Below are 15,545 nucleotides of genomic sequence, written 5' to 3'. Positions count from 1 at the left end.
GCCATAGTCCACAAACCCATCACTGGTAGAGACAGTAAACGCGCTATAACCAAACAGACGGATATATTAAAAAAGGTGCACAAGACGACTCGACCTCAACGGTAGAATGTTTTGGAAAATGTGAATATTACTTGTATATGCTGTTGTGGCACACCATACTATGTTTGTACCCCTGACATCGCACCGAAAAATAAAGAATTTACAAAAAAAAACCCCTTAACCCCTTAACACCGCAGCCAAATGTACAAGTTGTGAACGAAACAAAACGTAAACAAAACCTGGCATTTGCGCTATATGTCTGTCCAACCGTAATTCACCTCTTTCATATTAAATGCACCCCCCCTTATTATATATCATTTTATTCAGGGGAAACAGGGCTTTCATTTAATATCAAATATTTAGCTATGAAACATAATTTAATATGAAAAAAATGGGAGAAAATAAGATTTTTTTTTATTTTTTTCGTTCTACATGACATTTTAACTGTCAATGTCATAATACTGTTTGCTTTTACTGCAATAAAATACACATATTTGTATTCAGCAAAGTCTCACGTGTAAAACAGTACCCCCTATGTACAGGTTTTATGGTGTTTTGGGAAGTTACAGGGTCAAATATAGCGTGTTACATTTGAAATTGAAATTCGCCAGATTGGTTACGTTGCCTTTGAGACTGTATAGTAGCCCAGGAAATAAATTTACACCCATAATGGCATACCATTTGCAATAGTAGACGACCCAAGGTATTGCAAATAAGCGATGTCCAGTCTTTTTTAGTAGCCATTTGGTCACAAACACTGGCCAAAGTTAGCGTTCGTATTTGTTTGTGTGTGAAAAATGCAAAAACCGCCAATTTTGGCCAGTGTTTGTGACTAAGTGGCTACTAAAAAAGACTGGACATACCCCATTTGCAATACCTTTGGTTGTCTACTATTGCAAATGGTATGCCATCATAGGGGTAATTTTCATTCTTGGGCTACCATAGGGTCATAAAGGCAACGTAAGCAATCTGGCGAATTTTAATGTGAAAAAAATTAAACACAAGCCTTATATTTGACGCTGTAATTTTTGAAAACACCATAAAACCTGTACATGAGGGGTACTGTTGTACTCAGGAGACTTCGCTGAACACAAATATTTGTGTTTCAAAACAGTAAAAAGTATTGCAGCAATAATATCGTCCCTGTAAGTGCTGTTTGTGCGTGAAAAATGCAAAAAACGTCACTTTTACTGGCGATATCATGGTTGTAATACATTTTACTGTTTTGAAACACTAATATTTGTGTTCAGCGAAGTCTCCCGAGTAAAACAGTACCCCCCATGTACAGGTTTTATGGTGTCTTGGAAAGTTATAGGGTTAAATATAGTGCTAGCAAATTAAATTCCCTATACTTTCGGCATGGGTGGTCAGGCAGGTCCCGCTAATTGTAATTAATTAGGATACCTAATTATGTAAAATTATTACATAAATATATGTGTAGAATTAATATATGTATATATATACATATGTGTATATATACGTATATATATATATATATTTTTTTAATATTTTTATTTATATATGGGTATATATATAGTGATATATACGTATATATTTATGTATATAGATATATATATTATTTCGTTCTACGTGTATTTTGATATAAATATATATATATTAATATCACAATACAGTTAGAACGAAATAAAACACATCTATATATTTTTTAATATTTTATTTTTAATTATTTATTTTATTTTATTTGTTTACGTATTTACATATTTTTTTTATATTATTTATAAATATATAAATAACAATAATTATATATATATTTAATCAGTATCAGTCTACGTGTAATTTGATATTAATATATATATATAATTATATATATATTAATATTAAAATACACCTAGACGGTGTATGTGTGTGTATGTATATGTGTATATATATACTTAGATCATATATATATAATATATATATATATATGATCTAAGTATATATATATTTTTTTACACTTGTTTAACTCATTTAAATTTTATTTTCAGCCAGCAGGGGGACCAACTGTCATTACAGTTGGTCCCACTGCTGGCAATGCCTGAGCCAGCTATCCCGGCCATGTGATTGTGAGGTCCTCGCAAGGACCTCACTCTCACATGACCGGGAGGCACCGGAGGAGGAAGATGTGCCGCGGGGGGGCTCCCTGGGAGTCCTCCCAACCGCGATCGCCGGCGTGGGACCGCCGGCGACCGGGTAAGTTACTAAAAACCGGAGGGCGTACTATTACGTCCGGCAGCGTTTAGAGCCGCTTTTAAAAGGACGTAATAGTACGCCCTCCGGACTTAAGGGGTTAATAGGGAACACATGGGATGGGCGGCTGCATTGTAACAAGGCTGAGTAATACAAAAATTGGATACAAATGCTGAAAGAAAACTCCTGCGCTCAACTCCCATCACTACTGGGCGGCTGCAATGACTACAGTACACATCAGCCCCAATACATAGTAAAAACCAAAGAAAAACATGTTACTTGCGCTCTCTCCTTTATCCCTATGTATTTTTAAAACAAATGGAGGTCTTTTAGTTACCTCCAATGGCCATGAGAGGATTGAGCCCACCTGCCACATCAAGGCAGACCCCCCTAGGTGGGTCCTAACTCTAACCATTCACCTTGCTTCCTTGAGCCTCTGGCAAAAATCTCTAATGAGACAGAAAGGGGTATTTTTTATATACACCCCTATACATTATTAACCCTTAATAGGGAACACATGGGATGGGCGGCTGCATTGTAACAAGGCTGAGTAATACAAAAATTGGATACAAATGCTGAAAGAAAAGTCCTGCGCTCAACTCCCATCACTACTGGGCGGCTGCAATGACTACAGTACACATCAGCCCCAATACATAGTAAAAACCAAAGAAAAACATGTTACTTGCGCTCTCTCCTTTATCCCTATGTATTTTTAAAACAAATGGAGGTCTTTTAGTTACCTCCAATGGCCATGAGAGGATTGAGCCCACCTGCCACATCAAGGCAGACCCCCCTAGGTGGGTCCTAACTCTAACCATTCACCTTGCTTCCTTGAGCCTCTGGCAAAAATCTCTAATGAGACAGAAAGGGGTATTTTTTATATACACCCCTATACATTATTAACCCTTAATAGGGAACACATGGGATGGGCGGCTGCATTGTAACAAGGCCGAGTAATACAAAAATTGGATACAAATGCTGAAAGAAAAGTCCTGCGCTCAACTCCCATCACTACTGGGCGGCTGCAATGACTACAGTACACATCAGCCCCAATACATAGTAAAAACCAAAGAAAAACATGTTACTTGCGCTCTCTCCTTTATCCCTATGTATTTTTAAAACAAATGGAGGTCTTTTAGTTACCTCCAATGGCCATGAGAGGATTGAGCCCACCTGCCACATCAAGGCAGACCCCCCTAGGTGGGTCCTAACTCTAACCATTCACCTTGCTTCCTTGAGCCTCTGGCAAAAATCTCTAATGAGACAGAAAGGGGTATTTTTTATATACACCCCTATACATTATTAACCCTTAATAGGGAACACATGGGATGGGCGGCTGCATTGTAACAAGGCTGAGTAACACAAAAATTGGATACAAATGCTGAAAGAAAAGTCCTGCGCTCAACTCCCATCACTACTGGGCGGCTGCAATGACTACAGTACACATCAGCCCCAATACATAGTAAAAACCAAAGAAAAACATGTTACTTGCGCTCTCTCCTTTATCCCTATGTATTTTTAAAACAAATGGAGGTCTTTTAGTTACCTCCAATGGCCATGAGAGGATTGAGCCCACCTGCCACATCAAGGCAGACCCCCCTAGGTGGGTCCTAACTCTAACCATTCACCTTGCTTCCTTGAGCCTCTGGCAAAAATCTCTAATGAGACAGAAAGGGGTATTTTTTATATACACCCCTATACATTGTTAACCCTTAATAGGGAACACATGGGATGGGCGGCTGCATTGTAACAAGGCTGAGTAATACAAAAATTGGATACAAATGCTGAAAGAAAAGTCCTGCGCTCAACTCCCATCACTACTGGGCGGCTGCAATGACTACAGTACACATCAGCCCCAATACATAGTAAAAACCAAAGAAAAACATGTTACTTGCGCTCTCTCCTTTATCCCTATGTATTTTTAAAACAAATGGAGGTCTTTTAGTTACCTCCAATGGCCATGAGAGGATTGAGCCCACCTGCCACATCAAGGCAGACCCCCCTAGGTGGGTCCTAACTCTAACCATTCACCTTGCTTCCTTGAGCCTCTGGCAAAAATCTCTAATGAGACAGAAAGGGGTATTTTTTATATACACCCCTATACATTATTAACCCTTAATAGGGAACACATGGGATGGGCGCAGAGACAGGCCGCCTCTGGGGTGCACCTCCAGGTAGCCCCCTCAACTGAAGGGGCTCCACCTATGTATGTCACGTTCAATCCTTCACAAGCAGCCACTCTGGTCACTTCCCTCCCTGACCCTGAAAAACAACCTATGCCCTTCTACCGTAGGATGGCTCAAATACGTAAAACATATTCCGCAGCTTGGCGGGACCTTTACAGTTTGTGTGAAATTAAAGCTAGTGATGCCTATTGGCCAATTATGGCGAGGAGTTTTAATGATGCAATTCTCACCACTGACATGGATTTCCAATCAGGTATTACATTCTGTGAACAACTCCGTGCTTGGGCCCAAGATAAGTTGGCCGATCAAGTCACCTGTATAAACGATATTGTTCAGGATAAACTTGAGTCCATAGAGAAGTATCACTCACGCCTCACCCAAACTTTCTCTGATCTTGGTTTCAGTGTCTATAACAAGGCACATACTCAGATGTTGTCTGCTGCCTTCGTGGCTGGTTTAAAGGAGAATATACGTAAAGGTTTAGTCCTCTCTCGCCCTGAATACAGGATAATTCCCCTGGACACGCTCTTGCTGGTAGCAAAGGGTTTAGAGTCAGTGTCACAGCCTGTTCAGAGAAGGAATAACCCTCTGATGCTTGCTGCCCCAGCCCCCATAACGGGCCTGGCCACAGCTCCCCAAATTTACCCCATACAACAACAGTCCACGAATCCCACTCAGGGTCGCATCCAGAGCTCAGCCACCATAATTGCCACCAGACCGGCCACTTCCTCATCCCAGGTTGACCAGGCCACTACTTCCCCGGTATTCCAATCCTTCTGCTACTGCCTATGGATATTTCCCTCCAGGGTACTTTCAACCGCCACCACCTCCACCTGTTCCGTATTTCCCTCCTCCTGAGTATTCCCAGGCTCCCCCACACCCTCCAGATGCCCGAGCTTATCTTCCAGCTCCTGTTGATGGGTATGATGCTGATGATATACAGGAGGAGCGCCCTGCACCCAGACAGGGCCGTACTGTACGTCCAGCTCCCCAGACAAGCCTTCCTACTACCTCCACTTGCCGCTACACTGGCCCTGACCAGGCTCACTTAGACTTATTGCAATAGGTAACTGGAAAGCCTGTGTCTGAAACCCCTGTCATGGCAGTGGCTACAGGGGATAGGGGGGAGCCTCTTGCTACAGTTGTCCTAACCGTTGAGGGACATCCTGCTACCTTTCTGGTTGACACAGGTGCAGCCCGCAGTGTTCTTAGAGAACAAGACCTGCCAGACCCGTCCTGCCTGTCAGACACCGATGTATCTTGTGTAGGTGTTGACGGTACTCCCCGCAGCAACCCACTAACTAAGCTCCTGCGTGTGGGTTCTGATATACTCTCACGGTTTGTTGTTTCCTCCACATGTCCCATTAATCTTTTGGGTGCAGACGTTCTGTCCCGCCTCCCGGCCTCAATCACATTCCCCCCCCCCCCCCATCACGTATGGACACCTCTGTTCTCTGTTCCTTACCCCTACTAGTGCACCTCACATCCCCTCACGGATGCCCCCCAGTGCTCTGGACAGAATCCCTGCTAAACTATGGTCCACAGGCCCCGATGACATAGGCCGCCTGCGTGTTCCGCCAGTAGTGGTCACCCTTCTACCAGGGGCTGCCCCGCCACAGAGGCCCCAGTACCCACTGAAACATGCACAGGCTCTTGCTATCTCTAAACAAGTTGAAAGTATACTAGCAAAAGGAGCTCTCATCACAGTGCAATACCCCATTATTTCCTGTTAAGAAGAGAACTGAAAAGGGCCAACCAGATCAATACCGTATGGTCCAAGATCTTCGTGCTGTTAATGATGTTACTGTCCGTGACACAGCTGTTGTCCCTAATCCGCACACCTTGCTGTCCCAAGTTCCTCCCACAGTCAGGTTTTTCACAGTGGTTGATCTTGCTAATGTCTTCTTCAGTGTACCCCTGGATCCGTCCTGTCAACATTTCTTCGCCTTCACACATGACCGTCAGCAATACACGTGGACAGTCATGCCCCAGGGGGCACAAAATTCCCCCACACAGTTTGCAAAGGCCATGTCCACTGTTCTAGAACCTTGGCAGAAATCCCATACTGATGTGGTTCTACTCCAGTATGTTGATGATCTACTTCTCTGTGCTGATGACCTTTCAACTGCTGAACGTGATTCTGAGGACCTTCTTTGTTATTTGGCTGAAGAAGGAGGTAAAACATCTAAATCAAAATTACAGTGGTGCCGGCCCTTTGTGGTCTTCTTGGGACATTGTCTCTCCCGTCATTTAACCAGACAGAGAATTCAAGCTATTCTGAATTTGCCGCCTCCATCTACACATCAGACCCTACATGCCTTTCTGGGCCTGATTACTTATTGCAGATCTTGGATTTCTGAGGCCTCTCAACTTGCAACCACTCTATGATGTCTTGAAGAGCGAACCATTCTCACTACCACCTCATGCAATGACCTGTTTTTCAGCTCTGAAAAAGGCAATTTGCTCTGCACCCGCCCTGGGCCTACCCAATTACCAGTTGCCGTTCAAACTGTTTGTTTCAGAAAAGATGGGCCATGCTTCAGGGGTGCTCACTCAAACACATGGGCTACGACAAAGACCAATTGGTTATTTCTCCTGCATGCTTGATCCCGTAGCCAGGGGTAGCCCTTCTTGTCTGCGTGCAGTTTTTGCTGCCAGTGCCTTGCTGGATAAGACCAATGATTTCGTCTTGGGACATCCTCTGACTGTTCTCGACCCCCCATGACATTTCTGCCATTTTACAACAAGTCCAGCCAAAGCACCTTTCCTCACAACGTCATCTTCGCCTGCAGACCTCTCTCCTGTTGCCTGATAATGTAACACTTCAAAGATGTTATACCTTGAATCCGGCCAAGGGGGGAGTGCCACACTACTGGTACAGTCTAGACATTAATCCTGACGTCCGGATGGATTTTCAAGTACCAACTCCCACGGCTGCTTATGATGAGCAACCCAAGAACCTGTTACACTGTACCCTGTGGTTCAAAGACGACCCGGTGCCTGACTCATACTATGAAGAAGAACTATTCCACTTGGTGGAAATACGTATCACACTAACAGATTTAATATGGGATTCCAAAGGAAACATGGTCTCGTTAGTGCACTTGCCAATGGAAGTATCACATCTCTACCATCACTGGGACGTAGCAGTTCCACATGTTTCCTTCACCAAGTCCCCTGACCTTTCATGGGAAGATCTAGGCCCACTGGCCAAATCTTGGAGTACCACAACCCAAGAACAACTTGCATCAGCGGGAGTCATCAAGAAGATCATTAACTGCAACACAGTCAGTTATCCCTGGTATCATACTGAAATATGTGAAGACCTCCCGCCCATGGGACAAGATCCAGAGGCCCCCCATGATTGCTTTGAACAGATGAAGATGGAAACTACCCACTTACCAACCGTGCATGAAACTGCCTTGCCTAATCCAGATTGCACGCTATTTGTGGATGGCTCCAGATTTGCTGATGAACAGGGACAATATCATACTGGGTATGCAGTCACCACAGAAAGTCAAGTCTTACAAGCTGCTGCACTCCCACCGTCAAAATCAGCTCAAGAGGCCGAACTAACCGCCCTCACCGTAGCTTGCAAACTGTCTGAAGGAACACGTGTCAATATATATACAGATTCAAGATATGCCTTAGGGGTGGCACACGACTTTGGCCTAATTTGGAAAACCAGGGGTTTCCTCACTGCCACTGGTACTCCTGTGAAACATGGAGCAGCTATTGAAGAACTAGTGGATGCCCTGTTACTACCTGAAGAGGTGACCGTGTTGAAAGTGAAAGCCCACGGCAGATTAAATTCAGAAGAGGCCCAGGGTAACCATCTGGCTGACCAGGCCGCCAAGGAAGCGGCACGACAAGGATGGAAAGTGGACAGAAGAGTGGCCGTCGAAAAAACTCCAATTCATACTATGCAAACCTTACCCACGGATCTCACCCTTCTGAGAGAACAACAAGCTGCAGCAACCCCTCAAGAGAAGCAGAGCTGGAAGGACAAGGGAGCAACCCTTCACAATGATATCTACACTGTCAATCTCAAGTTTTGTCTCCCCCGGAATATGTATCCAGCTGTTATACAGTGTGCCCATGGACCAGCCCATCTGTCTAAACATTTGATGCATTCTTTAATTGATAAATACTTTGAAGCACCTGGTATTACTACCCTGACACGGAACTATTGTAGGTCTTGCACTATTTGCACCAAGTGCAACCCCGGGAAAGTTATCAAGGCTGCTCCTAATCACCTGGCCAGGCCACAGTATCCCTTCCAGAGGATTCAGATCGACCATATTCAGATGCCAAAGAGTGGTCGGTATGAGTACGCACTAGTTATAGTGGACATGTTCTCAGGTTGTCCAGAAGCTTTCCCAGTAACCAACCTTACAGCAAAGACTACAGCGAAACACCTCCTTACAGAAATTGTTTGCTGGTATGGAGTTCCAGAAGTGATTGAAAGTGATCAAGGAACCTCCTTCACCGCCCTGCTAACAAGGGAAGTCTGGACAACACTGGGGGTGACCCTTGCCTTTCACACACCCTATCATCCGCAGAGTAGCGGTAAGGTAGAACGCATGAATGGCACATTAAAGGCCAGAATGCTCAAAATGTCCCAGGAAACTAACATGCCCTGGCCCGAGAGTCTTCCCTTAGCACTGTTCAGTGTACGCTATACCCCAAGGGAGAAATTTAGTCTGTCTCCCTACGAGATCTTGTTTGGTACAGCACCCAGGTTAGGCTGTTATTTTCCTCAGCAGCTTCAGGTTCAGTTAAACGCTATGGTAGACTATGTCACTGCTCTCTCTATGTCATGCCTTAATTCTGGTATCCTCTTACTTCCGGGTTCCACGGAGCTTAGCCACACCCCCTCATGACACGGTCTCCTTACTTAATGCGACCGCACCAGCTGATAGACGCTGGATTATTGAACTACGTACCGCACTCACGAACGGGCTACAAACTTCTCTGTGAAAGCCATCTATTACCGGACCGGACTGGAAGACTACTCACGTCCCCTTCACCTCTCCTCATCCTCGACTAAAGCCTGAACTCTCTACACACCTATCATTGGATATAACCGCCTCTGAGGAGAACTAGGGAACCTGTTTTCTCTTTACCGGAAGCTAAGTAACATTAAACCTCTGTGATAAGAGTTACATATCTAAAGCCTTTATTGCCTGTTACCAAAGTCTTATTATCAACCAACCCAGCTACAGCTATCTTCAACCTATCCACTATTCAAGTTAGCTGCACCTGTCTTGCTTCAGATAAATGCTAATGGAACAAACTATTGTAATTGCTTATCACCTAACTTGTTAACTCAACAAACAGACTCTAAATGATTCAGAACCTGCTAATTGCAATCGTTTATTATTTAAAGCTACAGTGCCTGTAATTCTGGACTTAAGCAACCGTTTATTATTTAAAGCTACAGTGCCTGTAATTCTGGACTTAAGCAACCGTTTATTATTTAAAGCTACAGTGCCTGTAATTCTGGACTTAAAGTCACAATATCTTCTAATTGTTCTTTTTTTTTTTTTTTTTTTATAGTCTTTTTATTGGGTTTATCACCATAAATCTTTTACAAAAAAGTACATAAAAACATTCATACACAATATCTATAAAAAATATTCATACACATAGACACAAAGACTTCCCCCCCTCCCTCACGAGAGCTCATCATACTTCCAATTTCTATTACTTTTTTCAGATGGTAATCTCATTACCTTTACATTTGTATTAGTTTTTCTTCCCAAGTTGACCATAGGCTCAAATTATCATCCAGAGTCCTACAGTGATCCTTTTCCATCTTAATTTGATAGATCATCTGTATTATTATCAACTTTATATTAAAGACGGTATTTCCCTTCCAATTTCTTGCTATTATTATTTTACATGCTATTAAGCAATGAATAATTAAAAATTGATTTATTTTATTTAATTTTGGCCATTGATAATGTAATAGCATTGTTTCTGGTTTTAGAGGTATTTCAACACCACAAAGTGTGTGGATGATAAGTTGAGCCCACTGCCAGACAGCAGTCACTTGTCTACAGGACCACCACATATGAATGTAGTCTCCTTTTTCCTCTCTGCACCTCCAGCATTTCACATCCTTGAATGAATCAAATTTAACTATTTTGGTTGGGGTCATATACCATTTGTGAACTAGCTTAAAGTGTGTTTCTATTAATATAAAGGAGTGGACAAATTTACAGATTTTTTGTATATTGAATAACCATTCATTTACTTCTATATTTATTTTTAGTTCCATATTCCATTTTTTTATAACGTTGGGGAGGGCTAAGTCCTCCTTTTGTTCCAACATTCTGACACACCTAGAGAACATTTGCTTTATTTTATTCTGATGTAACATTGGTTTTAAAATGTCATACATCTTACCATCTTTTACTATCTCAACTTTCTCCAGAAAGTGTTTTACTCTAAGATAGGTATATACTTCATTAACAGGAACCTTAAGCTCTTCTATCAATATTTTATAGGGTTTAATTTTGCCCTCCTTAATCAATTCTTTTATTGTATTTATTCCCTTTTCCTTCCATGTTTTTAAGGAGATGTTCTCTATGCTTGCTTCTATTATGTCTATTCTTTGAAAATCAAATATTTTATTGGTTAAATCAATTTTCTTCCTTATCTTTTGCCAGACTGGAATAATCTGGTCTAGAATATATGATCTAAAGAAGTTGTCTTTTTTATTCTTCCAGACTAGGTTTAGGGAGTCGCTTAATTGACTTGATTCTATTTCTGACCACCACCATATTTCCTCTTTATTTTGATTTATCTGGGTAGTCATAGCATGCATTATGATCCCTGCTTCATAATATTTTCTTATGTTTGGATATCCCAAACCTCCCTTCTTTAGTCCTTTTGCTAATATTCCATTTTTAATTCTAGGTTTCTTTCCTTGCCATACGAAACTAGAAAAGGAAGTATTGACCATTGTCAGCCATTCATTCGGGATGCTTAGAGGGATCATTCTAAAAATGTAAATCCATTTTGGCAGAACATATGATTTCAAGATATTAATTCTTCCTCCCCAAGATACTTCTATTTTTCTCCATTCTTTCAAATTCTTATTAGTTTCTTTTAAGAGGTCCATAAAGTTTGTTCGCATAATATTTTTTGGATTTTTACATATTTTTATTCCTAAATATGAAAACGTTTTTACTTTTATAAAGTTATAGGTTTTTTGGTAAAGATCTATTTCTTGACTTGATATATTATTGTATATAGCTATTGATTTTGTTTTATTCAATTTGTAATTTGATACTAAACTATACATTTCAATTTCCGCCATTGCGTTTACTATTGATGTTGACGGGTTATTTAGAAAAAGAATGGTGTCATCAGCATAAAGGGAAATTTTCAATTCTTTCTGTCCTACTGTATATCCCTTGATGTTTTCATTATTTCTGATTCTGTTGGCTAATACTTCTATTGTCATTATAAACAATAGGGGAGACAGTGGACAGCCTTGTCTGGTTCCGTTGTTCAATTTGAACCAGTCTGCGCATATGCCCGGGCCAATTGTTCTCGCCATTAGATCTTTATATAGCGCCAAGATTGCGTCAAACAACCATCCCTGTATGCCTATTTCTTCTAAAGTAAGCTTCATAAAGTCCCAGCTGACCCTGTCAAAGGCTTTCTCGGCATCTAAAGACAGGATCAGCATGGGACTTTTTTTACGCTTTGATGTATCTAGTGCATCTATCAGACGTCTGATGTTATTGCTTGACATTCTATCTGGGACGAACCCTGTTTGGTCAGGATGAATGATTTGATTTATTATTTCTTTTAATCTACTAGCCAAAATAGAAGAGAATATCTTTACATCTACATTTATTAATGATATTGGCCGATAGCTCTGTACTTTTGTTGGGTCTTTCCCTGGTTTCAATATAGGTAGAATGTTTGCTTTGAGCATTTCTTCTGGGAATCTGCCCTTTTTAACTGCAGTATTAAAAGTGTTTTTTAAATGACCTATCAGTTGTGATTTCATTACTTTATAAAATTTGTTTCCAAATCCACCTGGGCCTGGGGTTTTGTAGGTTTCTAATCTGTCTATTATTATATTAATCTCTTCTTCCGTAATTTCTTTATTTAGCTTTTTTACTTGTATTTCTGTTATTTTATTCAATTTTGCTGCTTTAATATATCTTTTTATTTTTTCTGATGAAGTGATTGTTGATTGACTATATAAATTAGCATAATACTCATTGAATGCTTTCCCTATGTGTTCTGGGAGAAGGGAGATGATATCATTAGTTATTATTTTGTCGACCTTATTTGATGTATTTTTTTTTTTCAACATGTTCGACATGATTTTGTCTGCTCTATTAGATTTATGATAATATTTAATTTTAAGTTTATGCATATTTATTTTAATTTTTTCATTAATTTTTTCCTGTATCTCGGATTTAATCTTCTCTATTTTTAGCTGATTCTCCTTACTTGGTTTTACATTGTTTATTTTATTTAAATTATATAATTCAATGTAGAGATCTTGTACATTTACACCTTTTTTTTTCTTTAATTTATTAAGCATTATGCAATGTCCCCTTATTACTGCCTTAAATGAACACCATAAAGTATCATTCTCCACTTGTCCGTTATTATTTTCTTCAAAGTAGCAAGTAGTCATTTTATCTATATAGTCTTTATATTCTTTTTCTGCCAGTATTGATTCATCTAACCTCCAGGTTGTATTCTTACAGCACTTAGATCTATTACTATTTAATTCCAGGCACACGCTATTATGGTCTGACCATATTACTGTTTTGTTTTCTATTTTATGTATTCTTTCTATCAGTTTTAAATCCCCAAAAATAAGATCTATTCGAGAATACGAATCGTGGGGCCAGGAATAAAATGTAAACTCTTTTACTGTGGGATTATTGAGTCTCCATATATCAAATAGACCTTCTCTTTTTATCAAATTACTAAAGTTCCTTGCGTTTTTTAATACTTGTTTATCCCAATTATTATTATTTTTTTCAGAGAACTTATCTAATAATGGATCTTGTATACTATTAAAGTCTCCTGCATATATCTTTATTCCCACTGCTACTTTCTCAACCTTATTTACTATTTTTCTCAATAGGCATACGGGATTTTTATTAGGCAAGTATACATTGATTAGGGTGAAAAGTTCATCTTCTATTGTGACTACTAAAATAATATATCTCCCCTCCAAGTCTGTTTCCATATATTTTATGTTTATTTTTAGATCTTTTGCAAAAAATATTGCTACTCCTCCTTTTTTTCCCTCCTCTCTAGAGGAACAAATTTTTAAGGGGAAGGACCTGCTATTCCATCGTTTTTCATCCTGTTTACGCCAGTGTGTCTCTTGTATCATAGCAATTTGAACCTGTTCTTTTTTTAAGTAATCTTGGAAAGCTTGTCTTTTTTGGGGGATATTTAAACCTTGAATATTTAACGTAATTATTTTAACCATTTTCCGAAGATTTTTTTGTTTTAATTAACCTACTGAGCTCTCGTGAACAATACAGACACTTGACATTACAATACATAACTAAAATATCTACAAGTATCTTCAACACTTGGAGTATATTTCCACTCATTCCAAGACTCTAAAAAGAGTCAAAAAACACTTTTCTAAGTGGATCTTACTATCCACTAATAACCTTTTCCAGGTTACAGCAGGGGAGGCTGTTTCTCGGGTTTGGAGGAACCCACCTGAGACTTTTCATTTTCCCTTTTCCTCTCTCTTCTCAACACTCATCATCCCTCTCTTCCTACTGCTCTCTAAAGTATTTACTTTTACTCTGCTTCCTTTCCTTGAGGAGAGAGATAAGGGGTCGAAAGAGGGTGAGGGGAAAAAAAAAAACCGAGCTATGTGGTTTGCGTGATGACGTAGAAGTGGGCGGTGGTACGCACGCATCCTGAGGCGGGGAGGCTGAACTCGTAATGGAGGATCAACGCGGCGTTCTGTGGCAGCGATAGAAGCAAGGTGCTCCGTTTGTAAGGGTCGTGGGAGTCGCAAGAAAACAGGTCGAGTCCGGTGCAGGAGAGCGAATAGAGTGCTGACAGCGAGCAAACAGACCGATTGTGATTGTGAGTCCGTGAGTTCGTGGGAGAGTGTACAGATTTACCGGTCCGATCAATGTGAGCGCGAACAGGAGCAGCACCCTAGGATGCCTTAAGAGTTAAAGGACGCCTAGAAAATTAACCGCATACAACCGGCTTTAAAAAGAACGAAAAAGAAGACAAGCTAAGTACTTCCTCTTTCTTTATATAACTGTAGAACGGGGGGTAGAACCGACAGAAGATCAAGAGAGGAGGAAAAACTGACATCGAAAATATTTTTTATTATTATTTATTATTATTTAGGACGGAATAGGGGAGAGAAAAGGGGGTGAAAGAAAGAAAAACTTAAAAAAAAAACTTTATTTATCAAACCACAGAGTTAACTAATAAATTAGAATCACCAGAGGAAAGAAAAAGTTTTGAATAATCTCTATTTGAAAAAAAAAAAAAGGAGAAATAAAAAAGGAAAGGAGAAGAAAAGAAATAAGTGAAGAGTGAAACAAAGGCAGAGAGAGCATGGCAACTAAGCCATCAGGAAAAGCTGCCATTAAAAAAGCAGCAAAACAAGATCTACAACTAGAAAAAAAAAAAGCCTCCATAAACTTTTTCTCACCAGGACAAAAACCTAACGAAGAAAAAAATCTTGATATCTCAAATATATATTCATCAAAAGGTGAAGAATCAATTCAAAGCCTGTCCAGTCAAACAGAAAACTATATTACTGCAGATTTTCTAAAACAGTGCTTAGAAGAGCAATTGGTAGCAATAACAGCTGAATTTAATAAAAATACAGCTGAGACAAAAAAACAATTTTTGGAAATATTGGAACAACTAAAGCAAAGTGAAGACAAAATCACTGCCTTAGAATTTGAAAGCAGAACATACAAAGAACAAAATGATCAGCTGAATAAGCAAGTGAGACAAATAGAAGGAAAACTAGGAGACTTAGAAGACCGTTCAAGAAGAAAAAATTTGAGATTAAGAAATGTCTCAGAAGCAGTAACACAAGATAAAATACCTGAGTACTTGGATACTCTATGGGTAACACTCAATTTA

Source organism: Pelobates fuscus, chromosome 1, assembly GCF_036172605.1.
Source record: "Pelobates fuscus isolate aPelFus1 chromosome 1, aPelFus1.pri, whole genome shotgun sequence".
Lineage (NCBI taxonomy): Eukaryota > Metazoa > Chordata > Amphibia > Anura > Pelobatidae > Pelobates > Pelobates fuscus.
This window is presented reverse-complemented; position numbering follows the sequence as displayed.